Source organism: Cupressus sempervirens, chromosome 10 (genome assembly GCF_028749045.1).
Source record: "Cupressus sempervirens isolate cs-2001-9-10 chromosome 10, ASM2874904v1, whole genome shotgun sequence".
NCBI classification, from domain to species: Eukaryota; Viridiplantae; Streptophyta; class Pinopsida; order Cupressales; family Cupressaceae; genus Cupressus; species Cupressus sempervirens.
In genome coordinates, this window is record NC_143127.1 from 827878157 (window position 1) to 827905465 (window position 27309).

Below are 27309 nucleotides of genomic sequence, written 5' to 3' on the forward strand. Positions count from 1 at the left end.
TAAATGGTGAATCCAAAAAAATTTGAGAAAGTGACTGTGTTGATTCATGCTCAAAGATATCAATTTTGTTAAATATTGCAGGGCATGGGAGACATTCTTGATTGTATTGATTATTTATTCAACATGAGTTTCACCATTTGAATTTGTTTTTATTGATGCAACAAGCCAAACCCTATAATGTCGTATATGCAAGATATGGCTCCAAAAAAAATAAAATTCTATTATGTAAGATCAAAGCACTAAAAACCCTTACCTTGAATGACTCTTTGTCAGGCCTCTAAAGCCTCCTATTCACACTTTGTTGTGTGAATAAATGAAGTTTCACTTTTCTTTTCTTTTGTTTATATTGTTGAAAACATCAAAATTTTGACAATAAACTTAACTGATGTCAAAATTTTGACATTATTAGAATCATATTTTTAAAAAAAAGAATTTGACAAGCCAAATTGGCCTACCATCAAAAACTTAGGTAAAAAATACAAGCCAAATCTCATGCTAGAGTCCCTCTTTGATGCATCAACTTCTAGGAGTCATAACTTTTGACTCTGACTTGGGTTTTCTCTCAAATTTTTACATTGGATTTGTTAGGAGGAATTATGTGGTCTACCAAGTCATTTTTTCTTTATTTTGTCTAGAAAAATATTTTTTAGGTTCTAGAAAATCCATTTAGATCCTTAAAATTATCTTTCTTTAATCTGTATTTTTTAAGAGTTTTTTTTTTTCCAATAACTTCAAATGGGTGTTTCCAAATTCAAAGATTAGTTGGTAGGTCTAGTTGTCATAGTTTAAGGAAAGTCTAATTTTATTTTCAATATTCTAGGAGTTAATTTTGAAAGTTAACTAAAATGGTAAATTCCAAGATTTGTAAAAATCTTCCAAAAAAGGTAGTTTTCTATTTTTTTGAGATTAGAGAGTTTTTAAAAAAAAATCGGTAAGAGGCCAAAGCCAATATTAATTATTATGTATTATTATTTTATTAAGCACAGGTAGATTCAAACCTAAGACCTCTTCAATAAGAGGCTCACAATTTACTGTTGTGTTGTAGGCTCTTGCCTGAGTTACGAGAGTTTTTAGTTATTTAAGAAGTTTCAAAAATATGTAGAAGGATGGTTGGAAAATGGAAAATATGTTAGTTTCAAAATATGTGTATTGCATCTATATTTTGTTATATGTTTTCCTTCTATAGAACTTATTACTATGCATAGATATTTGGGTGCTACATCATTTGGTATCAGAGAAAGAAGATGGCTAGGAGAGGAAGAGGAAGAGGAGGTGTCACCCCAATGCAAAGATTGAAGTTAGATATGTAGAGGCGGATTGAACAACTCAATGAATGAAAATATAATAAAGGAATATAAGGAATATAAGGAGGGAATGAATCTAATGAAGAGGGAAACCAAAGAGGTGTTGATCAAAAAGAATAAACTATAGAATAGATGGAATTACTAGGCCATGAAGATAGAGTGCTCAAGGCCTTAGAAGGTAGAAGTGAAGCAATCAAGATTGAAGTTTCAAACTATGCTAGTAGTCTTAGGCTAGAAGAAGTGATATACTGACACTTTCGAAAGGGAAAGGAAAAAACAATAAACTTAGTTGAAGATAATTACTATTGGCCCAATATAAAGAGGGAAATCACTAAATATGAGATAAGGTACAGAATTTGTCAAGTAGCTAAAGGACATTCATATAGTATAGGATTAAATTAACATGCTTAAAATTCTCTGGTGGTGGATAATTTTTGGAGCACATATAAGTCCACACTAAATACGAAAAAATGCATAGTTGATCCAACCAACTTTTTGGCACATAGTATGAAACCTAAAAAGTTCTTAGACAAAACCTCCTAACCACTCTATCTCTGTAGATTATGAATCTAGTTAGAAACACTTGGATGGGATATATAAGAAGATTAAGGAATCTTAATTGTTAAATTTCCACTTTCTTTCTGTTTGACAATTTACCTAATCAATTTTATTTTTTAAAGTATAGACTAGCTACTCGACCACTCCCATAGTTGAAAAATGGCTAATAATTTGTTAGAGTAATGAATAAAAATGTTGCACGTGTGGAAACTCAACTTTGAGTTTTTGGAAACAAGAGTCTAGTTTAATTGTAGTTGTGTCATAGAGTTCTAATTTAAACAAATAACTAACTGTAGATTTGTCTCTTAGATCCAATTAGCTATCTAGAGTAGTCCACTTGTCTATTACTGTTGTTGTGTTGTTGAATCCTCTTATTGTGTTGTCAAACTCTTAATAGTTTGTTTTCAATCTCCTTTGCAATATTTTAGGAATGTAGGTTGTTCATTCATCTGTATAAATAGGACTTCATTATTCAATAATTTATCAAGTTGATAGTTCCTCTTCTCTTATCAACTTTATTCTTGTCTATTGCATCTCTATTTTTCAATATGGTATCAGAGCCAAGTTTGAGATTCATTTAGTGGAATTTTAAAAATTATTTAGAGTGTTGAAGATGCAATATTTTTGCAAAAGAAGGAGTTTCCACAAGTTATATCAGCTAGTGTGCTAATCTAATTGGTGATATTGGGAAAGAGTACTCATTGTGACAATACTCTCAAGTGTATCTTGAATTTGTTTTGGTAAAATATTTCTTGTTAGTTTTCTCTTGGTATGACCAATCTTGTAGATTCTTATCTAACTAAATCAAATAAGTTAGATGGTACTAATTATGTTAATTGGAAGTTTAAGACGCAAACTCTAATGGAGGGGCATAACGTTTGGGCCATTGTAAATGGCAAAGAGGCCAAGCCTACATCACTTACAAAAACACTAATTGTTGTCAAAGATTGGGAGAAAAGAGAATTAAAGGCCAAGATCCTCTTGCACATTTCAATAAAAGACTCAATTTATCCCTCACATAAGAGACATTACTACTTCTAGTGTACATGGTCAGCTCTAAAAGCTTCGTACAAATTACAAACTCAAATATAATTATTTTTTTAAAGAGAAAATTATTGTCTATCAAAATGGAAGTAAAAGAAAGTGAGTGAATTTCTATCAAGAGTTAAGGAATTGAGGGATAAGTTAGATGATGTTGGTGAACAAGTATCTAGTAATGATATAGTAACAATTACTTTGAATGGAATGGTTAGTCACTATCAATTTTTTATTATTGGCTTGGCTGCAAGAGAAAATACACCTTCTTTTGAGAATTTGGTAGGTATCCTTCTACAAGAAGAGGAGAGAAAGAAGCATGTGAATAACATATCTCAAATTATAGAGTTAGCTTTGATGGTGAAAGACAAGAAGCCATATAAAGGAAAGATATGGTCAAAGAACAAAGAAGAAAAGAGGTATCATGGTGGGGAAGCATCAAAATCAAACGTAAAGAAAAGTAGAAATTGTAATTATTGTGGCAAACTTGGTCATTATGCATATGAATGTTACAAAACAAAAAATAATGAGTCCAAAAAAAGCAAATGAGGGTAATTTTGTGAATAGTGATGATACAATAAGTGATAACCTTCACGATTTAAAGTTGTTTGTCTGTAATTATGCTCTTTCAGTTGAATCAAGTGATTATAATGATTGGTTTATTTATTCAAGGGCATTAATCCACAAGTCGTATCATAACAAATGGTTTCAAAATTTTAAGAGAAAGATTATGGTAGAAAGATCTATTTAGCAGATAACAGGTCAAATGATGTAGAAGGATGTGGTGATATAAGTGTACAACTACCTAATGGTCATGTAAAGAAACTTTCTAATGTTATGTATGTCCTAGGAATTAAGAAGATTTTGATTTTAGTTTCAAAAATTGTTGATCTTGAGGTCTAAAGGCTGAAATCTTAAAGACAGGTTGTCAAGTTAAAGATATGGAAAATCACAATAATGTGATTGCTAAAGGAATCAGGATGGGAGGTTTGTATAAACTTGATGTCAAAATGGAAAGTCGTCATGCAATGAATTATATATGCATATCAAGTGAAGAGCAATGGCATAACAGGTTTGGTCATTTAAATTTAAAAGATATGATTTCTCTACAAAGGAAAGAGATGGTACAAGGTCTTCTAATATTTAAGGATGAACAAATCAAATGTGATGGATGTGCATTAGGAAGACAACATAGAAATAAATTCCCAATAAGAAACAATGTGAAGGAAATAACTATTCTTGAATAAGTGCATTTTTTGATGTGTGTGGTCCTATGCAAACTCAATCACTTAGGGGAGCTCAATCACTTAGGGGAGCATCTTACTTTCTTATAGTTGTTGATGATTATACTAGATACACTTGGGTATATTTCTTAAGGAATAAGAGTGAAGTTTTGGATGTTTCAAAGAATTCTTAGATCAGATCAAGGAGGGGAATATACTTCTATTTTTTTTGTGAAATGTTGCTAAGATAATGGCATTCTTAAGAAACATGCAATTGTGCATAGTCCTAAACAAAATGGTGTAGCTAAAAGAAAAAATAGAATAATTGTTGAATGTGGTAGGATTATGATGAAAGAAAAGAATCACCCTAATAATGTGTGGGCTGAAGTAGTCAATATAGATGTGTATATGTTAAATAGAAGAGCTACCAAGTATCTTGCAAAAATAACTCCTTATGAAGCTCTTCTTGGAATTAACCTAGTTTTTAGTCATTTGAGAATTATTGGAAGTAAGGCATATTGTCATATCCCAAAAGAGAATACAAGAAAAATTGATGCCAAGTCATTCAAATGTATATTTCTTGGTTATTGTATTGATCACAAGGCCTATGAGATGTATAATCCTACTTCTCATAAGGTATTTTCTAGTAGAGATGTTTTATTTCATGAATTTGCATATGGTGTTCAAGAAGAAGAAAATGTGGACAAAACCATTTCATTGAAACTACTGAAAGAGGAGAATGAAAGTTTAGATATTTTAGATCAACAAACTCATGATCAAAGTGGGCATGAGGCAATTCAAGTTGAGGCCACTCCATCCAATAATGAAGTAGTAAGAAGATCTACAAGGCAAACCAAGGAACCAATTAGGTATAATGATTATGGTTTAATGACTCAAGTAATGAGTGTAGATGAATCTCAAAATTTTGAAGAAGCTAAGTATCATAAAGAATGGATGAATGTAGTGCATGAAGAATATGTTTCAATTATGAATAATGACACTTGGGAACTAATTGAACTACCAACAAGTAAAACTCTTATTGGTTGCAAATGGTTGTTCAAAATAAAGTTTAATGCTGATGGAACTGATGATAAATTCAAAGCTAGATTAGTTGCAAAAGAGTACTCACAAAAGGAAGGAATTTATTGCAAAGATACTTTTGTACCAGCAGCTAAAATGAATACTATTAGACTAATGATTTCCGTTGCTACTAAATTTGATTGGGTTCTTCATCAAATGGATGTTAAATCAATGTTTTTAAATGGCGATTTAAGAGAAGACATTTATCTTGTTCAACCTGAAGGTTTTGTGAAAAAAAGGAAAAGAATATTTGGTATGTAAGTTAAAAATACATTATATGGTCTCAAACAAGCACCAAGATCATGGTATGAGAAAATTGATAAGTTCTTTCAACAAGGATATATCAAGAGCAAAAATGATCCAAATTTGTAAATAAAGAGTGATGAAGATGGGACTATTGTTTTGATTTCTTTGTATGTGGATGACTTGATCATAATAGGAAGTTCTATAGAGTTTATTGGTGCAATCAAGGTAGTTTTATCACCGACATTTGAAATGAAGGATCTTGGCAAAATGCATTATTTCTTAGGAATTAAAGTGTGGAAACAAAATGGTAGGACTTCGATTACTCAAAGTAAGTATGCAAATAAGTTAATCCAAAAGTTTAATATGCAAGATTGTGAAGCAACATGTACTTCATTGGAACAAAATTTCAAGTTCTCTTGTGATAGTGACACTTCAAAAGTCACTAGGACATTATTTAGGAAAATGGCGGGAAGTCTAAACTACTTGACTACTACAAGACCTACTATTTCATATTTTGTCAGCATACTTAGCCAAAGCATGCATAATCCTCTCGAGGTCCATTGGATTGTAGAAAAAAGAGTTCTTTGATACCTACAAGGCACCATATATTTTGTCATTAAATATACTAACCATTTGAATGTTGAGTTGAAAATTTATTTTGATTCTGATTGGGTAGGAGATCTTGATGATCATATATCAACCACTAGTTATGCATTCAACATAGGATCAAAAATTGTCTCTTGGAGCAGCGAGAGGCAACCAATTATTTCTCTTTCATCTATTGAAGCTAAGTACAAAGAATCATGTCATGCTATCTATGAATCAATTAAGCTAAGGATCATTCTTGAAGATATGGGACAAAAGCAAGAAGGACCTACTTCAATGAAGCATGACAAGAAAAGTACAATCAAACTTGCAATAAATCATATTTACCATTCAAGATCAAAGCATATTGAAACACAACATCATTTTATAAGAGAGAAAACTCACTCTCAAGAGATGGAGATGAACTATTGTAATACCAACAATGATGTAGTTGATATATTTACTAAGTCCTTGGGAAAAATAAAGTTTGTAACATTTAGAGAGATGTTATGGGTCAAAAAAAATTTAGTTATTCATTAATGGGGAGTGTCAGAGTAATGAATAAAAATGTTGCACATGTGGAAACTTAGGTTTGAGTTGTTGACAACAAGAGTCTAGTTTAATTGTAGTTATTTCATAGAATTACAGTTTAAACAAATGACTAATTGTAGATTTTTCTCTTAGATTTAGTTTCTTCTCTGGAGTAGTCCACTTGTCTATTACTCTTGTTGTGTTTTCAAATCCTCTTAGTGTGTTGTCAAACTCTTAATAGTTTTTTTCAATATCCTTTGTCATATTTTAGGAATGTAGGTTGTTCATTCAACTATATAAACAGGCTTCCATTATTCAATAATATCAAGTTGCTTGTTCCTCTTCTCTTATCTACTTTCTTCTTTTGTATTGCATCTCTAATTTTCAATAAAATTAACAATGCAACCTACTTGATTTAAAAATAAATAAAATTAATTGTATGAATGTGATTTTTTTAAATATGTTGTAAATACTAGACACTAGCTTGAAAATCAACATAGAAACATTTGTGAACAAATCGAGCAATTTTATAATCTTGAAAGCATCTATCAACCCACTCATGGTTCTTCAACAATAAGCATTGCAGAGGATTTTGCAAGATTTTCAAAAGTTCTAAATATGATGAAAGGAGGGCATCATCTACATCCACAAGCCAATTTGCTGAAGGATTATCTAAAATAGGAGGTGATATATATTTGACATAGCGAAGTTGATCAATTTCTTGTGGGCAAGGAATTATCCTTCCACGGTGCCATGAATACTAAGTATTTATTGTGTTTGGCTTAGGAAGGGTCAAAACTAGGTACAGTATAGAATAGCCCTAACACTTGGGTGATTTATAGTGAAAGGATGGTCAAACCACTAGACCCCTATTCAATATTATATTTATGAGTTCAGAAACAATTGCACATGAATTGTACCAAAATCATTGTTAGTATAAATAATTAATTATTATTACACTTTACTTGAGTTTACTTAGGAATATGTATAGTCATATGAGTTGTCTTGGTGACAACACAAGAGTAAGCAACTTATTTGAGCACATGGTGTCTACAACATCTCTTTGTGAGATACACCTACATAAACTTATCCTCTCATCATTGCACAAACTCCTATGCTCAATGGAGGAAAATCGATCTTTGGTGGACATGTGCTGAGTTGTAATCCTTACCTCTTGTGTGACTTCTAGACATATCGATTGCCCTTATATACAAGCACCCTCTATGATGTATTCATCCAATTATCTGATATCCATTCTAATTTGATCATCATTTGTCTCTCTTGTGTTATCTACTAAGCTTCTTGGTCTTGGCATTGAATTATTGCCTTAGGAAAATTCTTACATGGTATTAGAGCTATACCAAATTCTAACATGATATAAGAGCCATAGGAGTTTCATTGCATAGCCATTGGAGAGATTTTTTTTTGCAGGTCAAGATTGGAGCTTGCTGGTGCAAATTAGATATTGGTATCACATTCAGAAGGTCAAAAAACCCCCAAATCAACTTTTGTTTCATCAAAATCAAACATCTAAGGTGAAATCTAGAGTCATTTGATTTTTGGAGGTGCGACAATGACGATTCAGAAAAAATTATTACAAAGGTGATTTTCAAACAACGATATCTCCCTCATACAAACTCCTTTTTTGAAGTAATTTTTTTTTGTTTTGGGGTAGAATTTCATGATCTACACATTGGTGCAGGTTGTTTGAGATCTTTGTTCCTAAATTTTTCAGAAAATCACAAATCCTAATTTTGCAACTTCAAAGGCTTAGTTCGAGCTCATCTAGACACATATTTAGGTGATATTTTTTCTAAAAGTGCATGATTTTTTGTCTACTTTCCAGATCTGGTATCAGTTTGGAGTAATTTTGAGTAGACATAGTACTTTCAAATTTTGGTCTCATTTTGGCCTATTGGCACTTATAATTAACCAGATCCTTGAGAGGTCTTGTGTCTTATCTTGTTGAGACTAATATAGCTTCATATTTGTTGTTATAGCCATCAAAATCAAAAGTCCACTTACGCCCTAAATTGGCAAGTGGCCATTGTAATCGCACTAAATATAAAGTGCCAAATCATGCATTAGGGGGGGTTTCTTTGATTTTTTTTTGCATTTTGGGGGTGCATACATTATTTGATCTCATGGAGTCATGTCAAAACTGTCACTTTGGTTTAAGATTCAAATTAACAAAAAGGAACTATAAAAAATGAAATGCTTTGATGATTAATCATCTAAGAGAACATAAGGAAGTGTTTCCTTAACTATATTTGAAGATATTTCCACTTAATACTAATTGGGGACATCTTTCTCTTCTTCTTCACTTTATGTATAACAATATGAGTAAGGAATCTTTTTCTCCTCTTAGTAAGGCAAGTAGTCCTTATGATGTTTGGATGTGTCTTTGGGAAGCATATGGAGATCCACGAGTCCCTCCATCACTAGAGGATATTCTACCTCTAGTCACTCTAGTTGTGATACCTACAACTCCAGATGAGATCATACCTCCTGATGCTCCTATTGTTTCTATTGATCCAATTCCAAACACAGATACTCTTGATTCAGTGTAGTAGGAAAGATCATGTCTTCCTATTTCAGCTTCAAGGGATAACTTCCTTCTAGACATTGCAATGTTGTTTGTGGAGTCTTACATTGAAGATGTGGGAGACATTATTGATGACATCCATCTTCTCTTTGTTGAGGAGAATTCTTTTTGTGAGGGAACACTTTGACCCTCAACCACTTGATCTTTCTTTTGAGACTGACATGATTGTGGACACTTCTTTTCAAAAATTGGAGGAGGACTCTTTTACTTCAAAGGAGACATATCAGTCTTTGAAGATTGTATTCAACTTTCCTCAGACATCATATCTTTTGAGGATTCTTCCTACTAGTTGGGGAGCATTCTCTACTACACCTATGGCACCACTTCTTCCTACAAGGAGGAACATCATTCAGTTTTCATGGTGCAACTTCTTCAGTCATCAAGGAGCTTCTTTCATGGGTGTGCATTCATCATTGAGAGGAGACTACATTGCTTCTCTTCCCATATCTTCCTATAAGGATGACTCCATGTCTTTGGAGTTTAATTCACTTTCATACATGGACATGTTACCTTGTTTGCCACCTTCTTTTGGGCATCCACCAGATTGGCCTGTGGCATCTACATTCATCAAGGACTTGTCAACATATGAGTAGACTTCAGAGGCAACATCCATAGCATACTACTTATGGATTCCTCATCCATCTTCCTATCCACAATGGGAAGTATACTTGCACCTATACTGGGTGTATCTTTTTCCTAAAGCACATTGGATACTTTTTTTTCTTCATGACATCCTTGTAGGAGATTATTTGATATGGACGGATACCATTGTGTATTTTTTCTTATGGGGGATATATGCTTGTACATGCATGATGTATGCTATTTTAGGGGGGTCTTGATTACTCCATCGTAGCATGCATCTTGTATTTCTTCATCTCTCTTTTTGGAGGAGGTTTTTGCCATGAGGTTTTCCCTCTTTCTCCATTTTCAGATAGATTGCATTGTATTGAATTTGTACATGGGTACCTAACATGGCCTAGTAGCCGAAACCCACATTGCATCTTTCATTTAGCTTTGTGAGCCTAAGTGCATTCCCCTAAGTTTCACTTAAGGGGGGGTGTTAGTGTAAATAATTAATTATTATTACACTTTACTTAAGTTTACTTAGGAATAGTTATATGAGTTGTCATGGTGACAACAAAGGAGTTAGCAACTTATTTGAACACATGGTGTCTACAACATCTCTTTATGAGATACACCTATGTAAACTTATCCTCTCATCATCACACAAACTCCTATGCTCAATGGAGGATAATCCACCTTTGGTGGACATGTGGTGAGTTGTAATCCTTAGATCTCTTGTGTGACTTCTAGACATATTGGTTGGTCTTATATACATGCACCCTCTATGATGTATTCATCCAATTATCCAATTATCTGATATCCATTCTCATTTGATCGTCATTTGTCTCTCTTGTGTTATCTATTGAGCTTCTTGGTCTTGGCGTTGAATTATTTCCTTAGGCAAATTCTTACATGGTATAAGAGCTATACAAAATTCTTACAACCATGACTCAGTGAGAAAATGTCTTCTCATACAACACCATTGACATCTTTAGATCTTTGTTTCAAAGATCAAAAATTGGGCTACAAATAAATCTTGAAACAATGTACACACATGTCCACTAGGATCTATCATTGTAGATACATTAATATTGTGTGCTTTCACTTTGAGAAATGCCTAAAACTCATGACAACTTGCATGTGTTAGTAGATTAGATAGGCAATAACAATGATAATGGCAAAACAATAGTCAAGTTCAACATGAAAGGTTCATGGTAAATATCTATGCGAGGAACTTAATTCCATGTTCTCAAATTAGGTATTATTATTATGTTAGATTTTTTATTATTAAAATTTATGATTTATTATGTGGAACAAGTATTATATTAGACGGTTAAAGCCAATCAAATCCAAAATAGTCATAAGCTCATTTTCCTAGAAATTTATATGTAAATATCTTACATACATTAAAGATATATTTATATAATTTGCAATATGTTATATATAAGATATTCATATTTTGTGTATATAATGTTGAAATACTATCTTAAATTGATATTGATTATTTATTTTCAAGTTATCTTATTTTTCCTTATCATTTTTACACCAATATTTTAATATAGGTGAAAAGATTATATTGATTTCACAAACTAATGTTAACAGATATTAATATTAGAAAAATATTATTATATAATTGTAGAATAGTACTGGACCCCAAAGCCTTGCCAACTCAAAATTTAGAAAGACAAGCCAATTGGATTGACTCAAAACTTACCAATTACATGAAACATTGTTGAAGATTACAAGTCAATAGGATATTATGTAGTGATGAATAGTGAAGATGACTATGATTTGGATTTGGTGAGGTGGTTTAAAGTAATCCATCCTATCAAATAATTATATCCATGTGCAATCAACATTTTGTTGCATACAAATATTTTTAAAAAAGCTATGTAAATAGATGAAATTATGGTTGCATTTAAGTGGACTAAGAGTTTGAATGGTTGTAAATATCAACAATAATAGTGAGATATAATATCAAAGAAGTTCTAGGCCAACACTATTACAATGTTTGCAATAGTAGCTATTAATGAAGCACGAATCTGTGTATAAAAAAGGAATAAATTTTACATCTCTAAATAAAGTACAAATTTCTATTATAGAAAATACCAATAATCATAGTGAGTTATAAGCTCAAAATAAGTGAAAAATGAGCACAAGTAAATATAGAATATTGTTGTAAAAATATACATTATAAAATAGTCTAAAAGCTTAATTTTTCCTTATAGGATCTTATGCTATATAAAAAGGTATGATCCATATAGATAATTATTACATGTCTATTCTACAAGAATATTTTTTAAAAGTGGCATGAAGAGAAACCCACTATATATCTCCAAGGAAAAATGCTCTCTTGTATTTGAGGAATCTACATTAGTAAAGGTACATATATCTTCATGTTATAGATTCCAAAAGGAAAATATATCATCATTTATTCATGCTCCTCTACATCACTTTCTTTACAAAAGGTGTGCTAAAAGTTGTTAATTTTGGTGTAAACATTTTCTTAGTTTTGGATGAGTATACTAAGTGGTTAACAAGGATTGTGGTGCTTGTACATGTAGGTACTCGATATCAAAGGAATACTTGTAGAGATCCCTACAAATATGTAAATCATAAGAGATATGTTTATATTTTCTTTATTACTTGTGGCAAAGTATAAAAACAACATTGTCAAACAAAAGGTTATTTTTTTTTCTCTTTCATGTGTTGTTCTAGAAGATTAGTTATCAAGATTTCTCTTCAAATGAACCTAAAAAGAACAGTACATATATTGTGGATATGTTGTAGAGTGCAAGTTACATGTTTGAATTAAATGTTCAATTTATATAAAAGAGCACATGATTTATTAAGGTTTTTACTTTATATGTGTTGGCACATATATAGTGTTTATGAAAATACTTATCTTGCCAAAAAGTTACCTAAGCTTTGGTCTTATAAGTATTTTCTCTTATCAACATCATTTGATCCTATTTAGATTGATCATTCATGTATAAATATATTCATAACATAAATATGTCACTCTGGAGGTATTCATTATGTACAACTTAAATCATTCATTTAATTTCAAGAATCACTGCTACACAATCTGAGGACATTGGGAGTGTAGATAGTTCTTCCTACAAGTCACACTTGACATTAAACCTTCATAGTGTTGCCATGTTTTTATTTCATTGAGATTCAACTTTAAGTCAAAATTTGTGACACACCATATATGAAAAACCTCATCAAGTAAAAATTTTAAAATGTGATTCTAAATGTTAAAAAATTAAGGGAAAAATAATTCAAAAAAGATAAAGTAGGAAGATAATAAATTGAGATCGAATTCTAGCTCAGTGCTCCATTCTTTCACTATTCAAATTTTTAATGCCTTAGTTTTGTTAATTATGTTTATATTTATATTGTCTATTTTCAAATTTTAATCCCCAATAATATATTGTATCACAATTTTGAGGGAAACCTTTGTTAAGAATAAATTTTAAAATATACTACTAAATATATATTGAAAAATTAATGATTATTACTAAATTTGGTATGGAATTAAAAATATAACCTAAGTGCAAGCCAACTATCATATTATGTAACTTAGACTACAAAATAAGGATCACAAGAAAGAAAATGCACACCTGGATATTGATTGAATCATATATTACACAAATGGAAAGCATTATGGAATACTTCATTATTTTTTGCATCATCATATTGCATTAGTTGAAGAGTATCAACTAATGGAGCAGAAAATATTGAAATTGCTCTCCAATCTCCCTTGGTCTTCATGTCATATGGATCTAAATTTACCTCATGATTAAATCCCATTGCTAAAAGAGAGAGGATGTATAGCCACTTCGCCCATTTATATAATACAACTTGGCCTAAATCTTTAATCTAGAAATTGTACACATACTTGCAAAGCTTTCCAATACTAGTAAAACCCAACTAGTAAGACAAAATTGCATATTGTGGAGGAATATCATATTACCATGAAATGGGAAGAAGACACACAAATACAATAAGATGAAGATCCTAAACATCGAATGTGTACTTGTTTTCAACAAAAGGATCTACTCTTAATAAAGGTCCTTTATTTATCCCACTAGGTTTATATCTATTAGAAAAAAATGGTACAAGGCTTGTCATAGTTAGAATATTCTCAAGAATCCCAATATGAATAGATATCTGGAAAATAATGGTAAAAAAGATTAGGACTCCTCTAGTACCTTAAGTGCACAAAACTTTGAAAGATGAAAATCTAATGTTTGGAAATACTTGATTTGCAATTGTCATCCTGAGAAATCCTTAATTGAAACTTAAATATCAAACATAACTATAGCTTGTTCATGTTTTGGTACACTCCTTGATGAAGTTCCTAGGAAACTCTTAGTAGCATTTCTTTCTTTTAACATTCCTTTCAAAAATAATTCGATTGTCTTCAATTGTTTCTTTCTAGTGCATCCCACTAGACTTCATTACATTCAAAAGCTTGGGCATCATTTCTTGAGAAAGATGAACTACTATGAATTTTTACTCCATTTGTGGTTTTATTTCTTGATGTTTTCTTTAATGTGAACCCTCCTACATGCTCCAAACCTCTATCTATATAAATGTTTTCAATAACAATGATGTGAAATTTTCCCCATGATAAATCTTGTTTTGTGATTGTGGTTTTTCCTCTGAATCTAAAGTAAATTATTTTTCCAGAAGATGTTATTTTTCATGGATCCTGTGCTCCAAGACAGGGAAGTAAGAGTTCTAACTACCCACTCTCCAAGAACTTCATTATTTCCATTCTTTCCCTTTTTCCACTTTTTACTAGTGGACATTTAATCAATAAAGGCATCACCTTAAAATGTTAATGAGAGGTGGCTAAGAGTTTAATATGAACTTAGAAAAAATAAATTAATGTTTCTACCCAATTTTGAAAGAGATACAAATTATAGTCAATATCTCCAATTTAGAAGAAAATGTAAATCATTAATTAGCAAATCTTCATGTCTTAAAGACCAGGCCAAAGCCCCTTTCTCCAAATTTTGCTTCTCTAAGATCTTCATAATTAAACTGTTAGGCTCTTTCCCCTAATTCCAATTCCCCTTGCATCAGCTTTGTTAGTATAGAAAATTGAAAGGAAAAGTATTATATTACTATCAAATTTATTATGGAAAATGATCCAATGGATCTCTCTTTCATTATTTCCTTAGAGACCTTGGCTGTGATATGCCTTTCCTTTTTGGCAATGTGATGACTTCATGTTGAGGGTCTGAGATTAGTTTGTGTGCATACTGGTGTGCACTTAATTGTGTCTCCTTGTATAAAATTTAATAATTAATATATTTTATCTTCCTTGTGATAATCAAATCATGATTTTGCCTATTTAGTTTTCTTCAGAAGCTCTTTTAGTCAATTCAAATATTTATAAATGTTAATTATATCATAATAGAATTATAATGATAATTTGTAAGAGTAAAAAATTAATATCATTAAAGTTAGTAATATAAAACTATATCTATCCTTGTGGAGGACTTAAACATCATACACTAAGAATTGATTCCTAGGCTAAAAGTGTTAAATAGTCAAAGTTGACTTATTTTTTCAACCTTAATTTCTTCCTTAGTGTGTGATGTTTAAGGATGGTCCTAACCTTGTGATATTTGACATATTGTATAACTAGTTTGTGGGCATAATAATTTTATTTAATTATATCTATGTATTTGTAATAATGACATGTATTGTATATATAGCAATGGTGTTACAATATGATAGTCATCATCATTTACGATTACTAAATTAGTAATAATTTTTTTTAACCTTAAATGAGGTAACCGAAATTAAATAAAATTCTATATTATTAAGCATCATTATTATTGCTTTAATGAATTAGTGTAATTTGGTCTATTAATGGATGGTGTTTATGCTATAGCCAACATATTTTCTCTTAATCTATTGCATGGGGTTACCTATTTTGGTATTGGAGAAAAGATATGTATTCACAATATGTCATATTTATATTTTGATAGTGATCCAATAGTAATTCACTAACAAGAGCTCTGTTTGAGCTTGAGTCCCTACCTCTTCTAAAAAATGAGAAGTATATTTTGGAACTAGAAAAAATCAAATAAAAAGATATGGTGATAAATATAGTTGTTTATGAATTAAATTTGAGTAGATAGGGAGGGGGTCATACAAGCAATGTTGAATGTAGACACATATTTTTTTGTTTACAAAATGCATTTTGCACAAAGGATCTTCCAACAAGAATAGATTATTTAGAATCATGACTAACCTAGATTTATAGCTGCATATTTTTTTTATTAATTAGATTTGACATCCTATTTTTTATTTCAATAATTAATTTTTTTTGCAGTAAATATCATACTTCAACAAAATAAAACATTATCAACATATTAAAGTTAAAACATCATATCTTAATAAATAAATTAAATATGTTATGTGGCTTGAAACATATATTTCTTTTATGTTTTATATTAATGAATATATTTTTTAATGTATTAAATATCATAATTCTAGAAATAGAAATCCCATGCTTGATTAATTAATTTGATTTTAAAAAGAATATCTTATAAAGATTTAATACGTATCTTTTTAATTTTTTCAAATACATTTTTTTCAATATAATTTATTTTGAAAATATTATTAATACTCTAATTTATTTAAATTTTCTTAGACTGTTACACTAATATGTTTAATTTTCTTATATACCTAAATCCACACACACTCTTTCGATAAATAGAATTCCAGATTGCTATATATAAAACAGAAGCCCACATATTGGCATCTATTAGCGCAGATGTATAGAGTACCCAATAGTTGATCCTTTTGAGGTTTTCTCAATACATGACCTTTAGATCGAGAAAAATAGAATTGGTAGTATAAAAATAAATCAATAATAAAAAAATAAATCTAATCAAAGAACTATAAAAATTAATCTAATTAAAGAAACTATAACAATTTATTTAAGATAAATTTTGCTGAAAGTTATGGAAAGTAGATTTGAATAGACGAAAATTAGTATTTATTAGTACTTGCCAGTAGGCAAATACTATTGTGATCAAATTTGTTTAATTTCTTATTACTTGATTTCTATTTGACGAATCCTAGACACTTTAATTTAATATTAGTAAATTATTTCTTATCACATTAAAGTCTACACACGCGTTTTTTAAATTTTCTTAATTTTTTTAGTGATTTTCTTCTCATTGATTGGATAATACATTGGGGTCTTATACATGCTATTTTTCAGAATGCTCAAGATTAAAATTTTAATTTCCTACCAAAGCAGACATTATATGGATAAGCGTGGCTAACCCACTTTCCCCACTCTCCCCAAAATCCAAGGGTATTAAACTTTATTTACCGGATTTCTTTAACTAAAAGTAGGAGTTTAAGATTAATATTATGTCAAATTTGAGTATATTAAATTATTGCATCTTAAGATCTATTTAATTTTAATATTTCCAGATTGTGGTCTATTATGAAATAGTAAAATTTATATGAGTACAATTTTAAAGATGTTACATCTATTTATTTTGTAGCAACAATTTTAAGCTAATATAATCAATAAATATATTTATTATATGTCTTTAATAAGAAGTTTATTTATTAACTTATATATTATTATTTATAATTTTTTATGTTTTTCATTTATTTAAATAAATATTATTATAGATTATTTCTTTATCTATCTCCATATTTGTACTTCTATTTATAATATTCTTATGTATTTTTTCCCTCTCATTTATTTTTATCTCATATTTATTTTTAATAGGTTATATATGTTTCTATATTGATATATAAATATAATATTATTATGGCATTCCATATTAATAGGCTATTATCTTCTATGATTCTCTTCCCATTAAAATAAGAAGTTGAAATAAATAAATTAGTTACTATATGTAAATTAGAATATCAAAGCTTTAAATTTTTAAAATGAACTCTTACAATCACAAATTGGACTATTTTCTCCCTAATTTATTATATTATTCTCATTTAATTATTTTCATTCATATTCAATTATACATACTCTTAAATTGATATATTCTATATTTATACATACTCTTACATTGATATATGTTCTTCTCCTTTCCTCCCTCCCTCCCAAACATTGAGCATATGCAAAAGTAAGAATCAAACTTATTAATTTTCATGATGTAAACTAAATAAACAAAATTAAAATTATAAAGATTACTATGATTAAACAAGTTACTAATATGACAAGTACTAGCTATTATGTGGCACTTGTTTTCAAATGAAATAAAAGTACATAAAAACTATTTGATTTTTTAGTATATGAAACATTTGATCTAAGTGCAAATCATTTCACAAATCTTGCAGAGAGGCAATTTTTTATTTGACAATAATTGATAGGCTACAACATTTTAAAGTGGCTTGAAAATCTTTGACAAATGTAAACCTCTATATATTAGATCCCTAACAAGAGTAAACCATTTTATTTTAGATCCCAACAAAGCCAAACCTCACCAATTTTCCACTCACATACTTACTTCAATATTTATGTACAGGATGTTTCATATAGACAATTTCAATGAGAAGACATAGGAAGAGAATTTGTTATGGTCTGAGTGTAGATCTATAATATATCTAAAGATAATTTTTTTTTAAATCCATATTGTTAGATTCAAAAGCTTGTTATTGTACTTGTCGTAGGCGAATTCTATTGCATTTAATTTGCGTAAAATTCAATTAGTTTTAGCCAATCACATATAATTATTTTTGAATTAAACATTTTTCTAAAGATTTATTATTTAATTATATATTTTATAAACTATATAAATAATACGATTGACTCAATTCATTTTATCTTATAGGAGCCCTTTTATCAAAGTTCCTCCATATTGCATTTTGAGTGGAATTTTTTTTTCGGTATGTAGAGATTATAAACTATTCTTAACCTCAAAATAATGTTTTTCATTTAATAAAAATTTGCATATTTTTTACTAGTTTTTTTTGCGTTTCACCAAATTTGGAATATAACTTTTAAAGACAGATCATTTCATATCAATTTTTTTAAAAATATACAATTATATTTTGATTTTGCCGCTATCTTTCATTACAACTGGATCAATGGTAGTTAATTTTGTAAGTAGGCGAGCCTATGAACATCATATATTCAAGCTAAGTAAGTTTTAGTTGTATTTTTAAATGATCAAAACCTCGAATATTATCTATTCAAAAATATATTTAAAAATAAATACAAAAATATAAAGTTTTAATAAACAATAAATTACTCTAACTTTATATATATTAATTTACCTTTATTTAAAAATATGAAGTACCAGCATGTAAATCATATTATCTCTATTATATTTCATTAATATAATATGTATATGAGTCTTTATTAATTAATATAATTGTATGAAGGAGATCAATTATATACTATAATACTTATATCACCTTTTCAATTTAATTATCTATTACTAAAACTTTGAAATCTAATGTATAGTCACCTATAAAAATAATTTGATATCATTTCTATAGTATAATACTTATATCACCTTTTCAATTTAATTATCTATTACTAAAACTTTGAAATCTAATGTATAGTCACCTGTAAAAATAATTTGATATCATTTATTATTATTTCAAATATTACATTTATTATATTTAAGAAAATAATTAAACTATCTATAACATATCAAATAAAATTTAAAATATTAACTATAACTACATGTGTATTTCTTAACTATAACTACATATGTATTCTATTAATTATAATTACATATGTTTTTTTTTGTATTAGAAATAAGGAGATCAAAAATACAAGAGATCGCAGATTATCAAAGTTCAGAGGCCAAGCCTCACATCATAAAAAATGAAGTATATACAATGAAACAACAGAACAAAATCATAGACCATGACACCAAGTAAAGCACATCAACCTAGGTGTCCACCCAAGCCACCCAGCCCAAGGGGCCATCCATCCACACCATGCTTTTCGGATCTTGAATTTGATTCTGCATGTAAACCATCTCACTAGAAGCATTGTGAGGTCTTCTTTTAATCTCTTTGCTAAACCTACTAAAGGTTTGAATGAAAGCATGTATATTATCCAGGTGCATCCTCTAGAAATATCCATTATTAACCTCATTTGCAAAAAAGGTAGCATGACCATCCTTGAGCAGCCTTTTGAATTTAGGCTTGTTGATTTTCATGGTCATCTGGATTTGTGAATTTTTTTAAAAATATGTGAGACTTCGAAAAACCTCAGTAAGCATTCTGGGGATATTTTGAAACCTTTCTTCATTTCTGCACTTCCAAATTTGCCATAAAATGTTAGATGAAGTAATGTCCCAAAACATAATAAAATCTTTTCTAGCATTAGAGATAAAGCCAGTAATAACTTCAAAAATACTAAAATTAGAAGGGATATAAATACCAAACATTAACCAAACCTCTTTGGCAAAAGTGCACTCAAAGAAAATATGCTTTCCCATTTTTGGGGTTCTACAAATGCTGCAATAGTTAATATCAGAGAAAGAGTTCCTAATAGGCAGCTTATTAAGGATAAGTAACCATTTAAAACATTTAATTTTAGGATCAATAGAACTTTTCCAAAGATAATCAAAAACCTTCATCCAAGAAGAAATATCCAAATTGGTATTCCAAATTTTGTTAATATGATTGATGATGTCAACATTATAATTTAAAACAGAATAAATATTCTTCACTTTAAGTTTGGAGATGATGATACCATTAGGCCATTTTATCTTCAAATAACTATTAGAGTCCACATGACACAGGTTAGGGATATCATTACTAGCTTTAACAATCACACTATAAGTCTTTTTATGAGAGTCAGGAAGTTTAAATTTATTCTTTAGAACATCCCAAGGGATAAGTCTATCCATTTCAAAGATATCAATGAATTGCTTGATTCCAAGGTTAGTCCAATACTTAGCCGAGCACCCTTGGGTAAGAGCAAGGGGTTTATTACCAAGCTTAAGGTTTCACCAAATGGATCTTTCACCATGGAGGGTTTTATTATCATAGAAGTCTTTGTTAGTGATGAATTGCCTAACATGGTTCCAAGATTTCTAGATGAATTTAAAAACTACCGAGCCTTGAACTATAATAGGAAATTCACCACAAATGAGATCAGTGAGAGGAAGATTTTTCCAGAATTTAGCACTTTTAGGATATCCCCTCTCAATATTATTATGAATCAAAACTTTCCAAGGATCATCTCCCTCTAAGGCATGAAAGATCCATTTGGAGGCTAAAGCAAGACCACAAAGTCGTAGATCTTTCAACCCCAGGCCCCTAAGGAGCTTATCAACATGACACCAATTCCAATTGACATAATGCAAATTTTTATTGACCTTCCCATCAGACCAAAGATAGTTTCTAATAGATTTCTAGATTTCCAAAACTTGGTAGTCATTAAGCATCCAAGAAGAGGCATAATATATATTGTAAGAAGACAAAATCTTTTGGCAAACTTGGATTCTTCCAGCAAGAGATAGAGACCTATTGTGCCACTTGTTTAGCTTATTATGGATCTTATCCTTGACCCTATCCCACATCTCTTTTAAAGAGGGATCAACAAAGAAGAGGATACCCAAATATCTGACAATTTTAGAGGGACTAGCCCATTGGAAATCAAATTTACTAAACCAATTAGGAGGTTGATCATCCCAACCAAGACAAATAGATTTGGCATGAGATAATCTAGCTCCAGAAATTTTACAGAAGAAGTTAAGTTTATTGATCATGGCAACAAAATTCTCTTCAGAGGCTTCATGAAATAGAGAAGTATCATCAGCAAACTGACAGTTTATAATCTCCTTATTATTAGGAAGGATGATTCCTTTAACAGTGGGGGATAAAGTGTTGTCCCTAAGAATATAAAATAGAGCTTTAGAGGCAATAAAAAAAAGAGTGGGAGCAAGAGGGCACCCTTGTCTAATTGATCTTCCCAAAGGGAAAGGGGTAGACAAGGATCCGTTAACATCAACTTGAACATAAGCATCCTTGAGAAGAGTTTTAACAATACCACAAAAGAAAGATGGGAAATCAAAAGCCTCGAGCATCATGTTAATAAAATTCCATTCAATTTTGTCATAAGCCTTTTCAAAATCCAACAAAAACATAGAAACATTTTGCTTAGTATGTTTAGCCCAACTAAGAGCTTCCCAGAGCTAGTAATAAGATTCTCTAATATATATCTACCCTTTACAAAACCAGTTTGGGTAGGGCAAACAAATTTGGGGAGAATGGCTTCAAGCCTAGTTGACATAATCTTAGCCAAAATTTTATAAGAAACATTTAAAAGAGTTATAGGCCTCCAATTCTTAATAAGGGATTTATCACCCTCCTTAGGGACGAGTTTAATAATTCCAAAATTAATATCCCTACCAAGGGTTCTAGTATCAATGGCTTCATTATAAATATTAATTAAGACTTTGCTAATCCATTTATTCTTAGTTGTGTTTTCTGGGTAGATTGTGTTACAATTTTTGCATCAACATTTCGGATCACACTCTGTAACAGAGTGTGATCCGAAACGTTGATGCAAAAATTGTAACACAATCTACCCAGAAAACACAGCTAAGAATTCTAATGGATTGTGGAAAACTACTATCTACAATCCATTTATTGTTAGCCTTGTAGAATTCCACAGGCAACCCATCGGGCCAAGGAGCTCTATCATTATTAAGGGAATTGATGGAATTCTCAATTTCCTCAAGAGACAAGGGCTTCTCTAGAATAGAAGCATCCTCACCCGAGATCCTATTAGGAATCATATTCTTACAGTGATCTCTACGGGCCCTAGCCTCCTGAGTATCCTCCGAAGTAAAAAGATTTTTATAAAATTCAGCAAATTCATTCTTGATAATATCAATATCAGTAATTAGATGATTGTTAATAAGCATTTTATCAATAGATTCCTTAGCTTGCTTATGTTTAATAAGATTAAAGAAAAATTTACTACCTCTATCCCCATAATGTAACCAATGGGCTCTTGAACAAATTCTCGCCCTCATAGCTTTATGATGTTGATGTTTTCTGAGAGCATTCTTAGCATGGGCAAGTTGGTGACAGAGATAAGGATCATTCGGGTTATTTTGGATATCCATTTCAGCGTTATAAAGATTATTATTAAGCTAGGATTCCTTAAATATATAATCTTTGGCCTTCTTTTGACCAATAGTTCTTAAAAAATTCTACCAGGTAGAGACATCAAGACTCCACCTATGGATATAGGATAACGAGGGAAGATGAGACTCATTGATGAGTCTTCTAATAGAAATGGTAGCAAGAATGTCATTATTGTCTAGAAGGCTAGTATTGAGAATGAATTTATGGTTAGAATGATTGTTATAACTAGGTGAGTAGCTGAGATTAACAGATATAGAAATAGGGTGGTGATCCGAAAGAGTGGTAGGGGAGACAAGCACCAAGTTATTATTCTTATCCAAAATCACAAAAAAGAAATTTCTATTAAGATAGAACCTATCAAGTCTAGAGTAGATTCTATACTGACCCTTCTAAAAATTACACCAAGTAAACTAGAGGCTAGGGTTATTATTCTTGCTTCCCCTTAAAGGATCAAAAAGGGATTTAGCCCTTTTAAAGTTGTTCCAAGTAAGTCTTTCTTGCTCTTTCAAAGAGAAAGGGAGACCTCCCAGTTTATCTTCTTGATTCTCTATCATATTGAAATCACCTCCAAACATCCAGGGAATGTTAGGAAGCGAGCTGAGCCAAGACCAAAACATACTCCTTTCTATATAATCATTGGCAGCATAAACAGAACATATACCAAAATCCATATCATTATGATTAATGATCAACCAAATAGCTCTATTACAAGGTGAAAAACCAAAACTTTTAATTTTAGGTCCCCATTTGGGGCTGAGAAAAATCGCCACCCCCCTCTACCCTGAGGGTGATTAGTTGAGAATTTGATAGCATCTCTCCAGATAAAATTAAGATTGGATTCGAGATTGAATCCAGTAGACTTAATTTCTTGAAGCATAATCATATCAATATTGTTTCGAGAACTGATAAAGTTCTTAATAAAAAACTTTCTATCAGGATATTCCAATCCTCTAATATTCCAAGAAACACAATTCATTGAGATAGAATTAGAGAATTAGACTCCTCAACACCCATGATGTCCTCCATAGGAGAAGCATCCTTAGAGTCAGTTTGATTTTTCTTCTTACTATTCTTGTTTTTGTTCTCAGATCTCGGAGGTCTTCCTTTCCTTCTAGTAGTGGGGATATCCTCATTATCAGACAGAGAAGGGGAAGAAGCCTCCAACTCTGAAGACTAATTATTAACAACAATAGGGGTCGTCGGAATGACTTCAACTATGAAATCATCCGAGATCTCTTGAAATACTTTCACAGGGGGGTTCTGTTATGAGGAAATGTGTTTGGTGGTAGCTTTAGGAGCAAATGGAGGGGGACAGAGGAATTAGCCTTATCTTTAGAAGTCATATTAGCCACTGAAGGAGGGGATACAAAAGGATATTTGGGGCTAAGTCTTTTTTAATCGACCAATTTTTCCTTTTTTTTGTAACAGTTTGAAAACCATCTGTATCCACTATGCTAGTAAATGACGCATTTTGAGAGAATGGTGTTTGAGGCAAAGAGGGGAAAGATTGTGAGGGGGCAATTGGGGAAGGTATAGGATTAATTTTAGTAGAGGAAGGGGGAATCGGCTGGGTAGAAGTGGGGAGGTTAAAAGGATTAGTATTATTTATTTCTGATAATCGAACAATCTTTCCTAAGATGCCCCTCTTTTCTACATAAAAAACATGCGTTCAAACCTCCTAGGGTTTCCACAGAGTAGGAAAATTTCTCATTAACTATAGAGATGTTAATTTCTTTGGGTAAATCCTAACCAGGCTTCAAAGCAATAAGGACCCTAACATCTAAATGAGGGACTAAATGAGCAGAGTCATCCACTCGTAAGAATTTTCCTAGGGGTTCAACCAACCAAGGAATAAAATGCCACAAAAAAGGGGGAATTTGTTTAATGAGAACCCATCTTGGAGCCGAAAGAGTAACCACCTCATCAAGGTTAGCCTCCGCATTCCAAGCCAGAGCCTTGAATGTGGTGTTGTCGACTGTCCAATACTCTTTTTTTAGCATAGCCTATTGAGATTCATTATTGATAAAAAATACAACAAACAATCCTTTTTGAATCTGCCTACAAAAAGAAATTTGATAGCCAAGCTTTAAGTTCCAATAATTATGAAACCATTCGTCTAAGAATTTCCTGACAGGCACTTTATCAATTTCAACCGCAGAGAAGAAGATGGCGATATTTCTTAATCTTTTTTTTCCTTTAATAATCTCATTTAACATTTCAGGGTTAGGGGTAACATGAAATGTAGAAGGATCCTCAAAATTTTTACCGATTGTTGAGATTTCATCTTGTGTAGGTATGGCGAAGTGAGCACTAGAGACAATTGTAGGAGATGAATTTGCAACTGCCTCTAGAAAAGATCTCGGTTTGTTGCCAGGGTTTGAACTACGTTTAGGCACATTGTTAGTAGAGTTATCAATTCATTTCGAAGCAGACACATTAATGCTATGGGGTATTGAAACAGCCAAAAAATAAAAAGGCATATTAGATTTAGGGTTTGGGATTAAGGGCGGATCACACCTGATTTCTTGTCCGTTCGCTGCATCAACACATTTACCAGTTGCTACCTCACCAACAACAAAATTTCCATTGCTTCCGACACCAGCAGTATCTCTTGTTTGAGAGTTGCCATGGGGTGAGCGCACATCTTGGGAGATCACCATAGCAGTAACAGGAGCCACCTTAGCACTGTTCATAGGGGTAGAGCAAATGACAGCGTGATTCTATCCTTCATCTATGCGAGCCACCAAATTGGAGTAATTTGCCAGATTTGCTGCAATGGATTGCCCGGTGTCGCTAATCTTGGAGTCGCCCTTCATTGCCCTAATTTGATTTGGCCAATACACATTCGCAACCCTAGTTCACAATCTTTTCACAATCGCAGTTGCAGTCGCAGTCTATGTTTTGAAATCTCGTTATCGCATTACATATGCATTTTATTAATTATAACTACATTATAACTACATGGCAAGTACACGCCACTATGTGACACTTGTTTTTTATTTTTTATCTATTGTTATACACTAAATATAATTTTAAATAAATATTATTGGATTCAAAAGCTTGTTAGTTTCTAGTTTTTCATACACTTAATATTTTTGATGATAGATGAAACATCATAATTGAAAATATTGACAATGAAAATTCATAAATAAATAAATGATATTATTATGAATTTTTAAAATTTGATAACATATTAGCTCTTCCATCATAATTCCAAATCTACTCTATGATTTTTCTTTTTCAATTTATTACTTTGAATGATCAAGTTTCATGAAATGTATAGTTTTTTTCCAACATCCTTTTCCTTTACCATGATAAAAATCAAATTTATTTGTTAAAATATATCACTCTGATGAATAATTAAAAAATCATTTGTCACACAGATAATTCATTGAAATTTTATTTATAAAATAGAGGTTTGGGGCTCGAGCACCATCTTAACATGTTTTTCTTCTTGGATTATTTCAGCCTTGAACAATATCTTTTTATTTTCTTCCTTTGAATTGCTCATTAACAACCTTCTATTTTGTCTCTCACATATCAATAATGATTACCTGAAAACAACATATTCTTTTAAGTCTTTACAATTGATAGCCCTAAATAGAACCTACACCCTTTGAAAGACATTATCAAGGTGACAACTATATGATGGATAATTTTAATAACATAATAAGGAGTCTTCTCACTCTTACCATTTCATTATCACCACTCAAGTAAAAGACTAACAATGTCATATCACAAGATAAAATTCTTAGTAGATAATTGAAATAATTTTAGTAGTAAAAGACCAACAATGTCATATGACAAAATGAATTTTTTATTAGATAATTGTAACAATTTTAGTGAAATGAGGAATTTGGAAACTCTACAAAGCTTTTATTTGGTTTAGCCTATTTTTAACACCACATACAACAAGAGCTCTTTGTGAGCTGGAGTCCTTACCTTTTGGAGTTATAGTAGAAATAATCTTATATTGTTTATGTGAAAGCCTAGTAGTCGAAGATATCAAGATGAGAACCAAATGACATGATTTGAGCAGAGTAGTTGTAAGCAAGACAAAATATCTTTTTTTTTGCCTTAAGTCTGTGCTCATTAAACTAATCATGTATAAAAAATTTAAATTTTATTTTTTAATAATAATTATAATATATAATGTACAATTTTATTATATTTAGAAATATATAATTTTTTTAGAAAAGAAATCTCATTATATTAATAATTTTTATATAATGATATATAATATTTAGTTAAGTGATATTAAGACATATAATATGAAATTTTTAATAGTTTAATTTTCTTATGTATTCTTAAAAGTTAACAAAGTTATATATTCAAATTAGATTATTGTTTTTCTAGATTGTATGTGATGCTTTATAATAAGTATATTAGAATATATTTAAATAATATATTATTTAAATATATAGATAAAAATAATTATATTGTT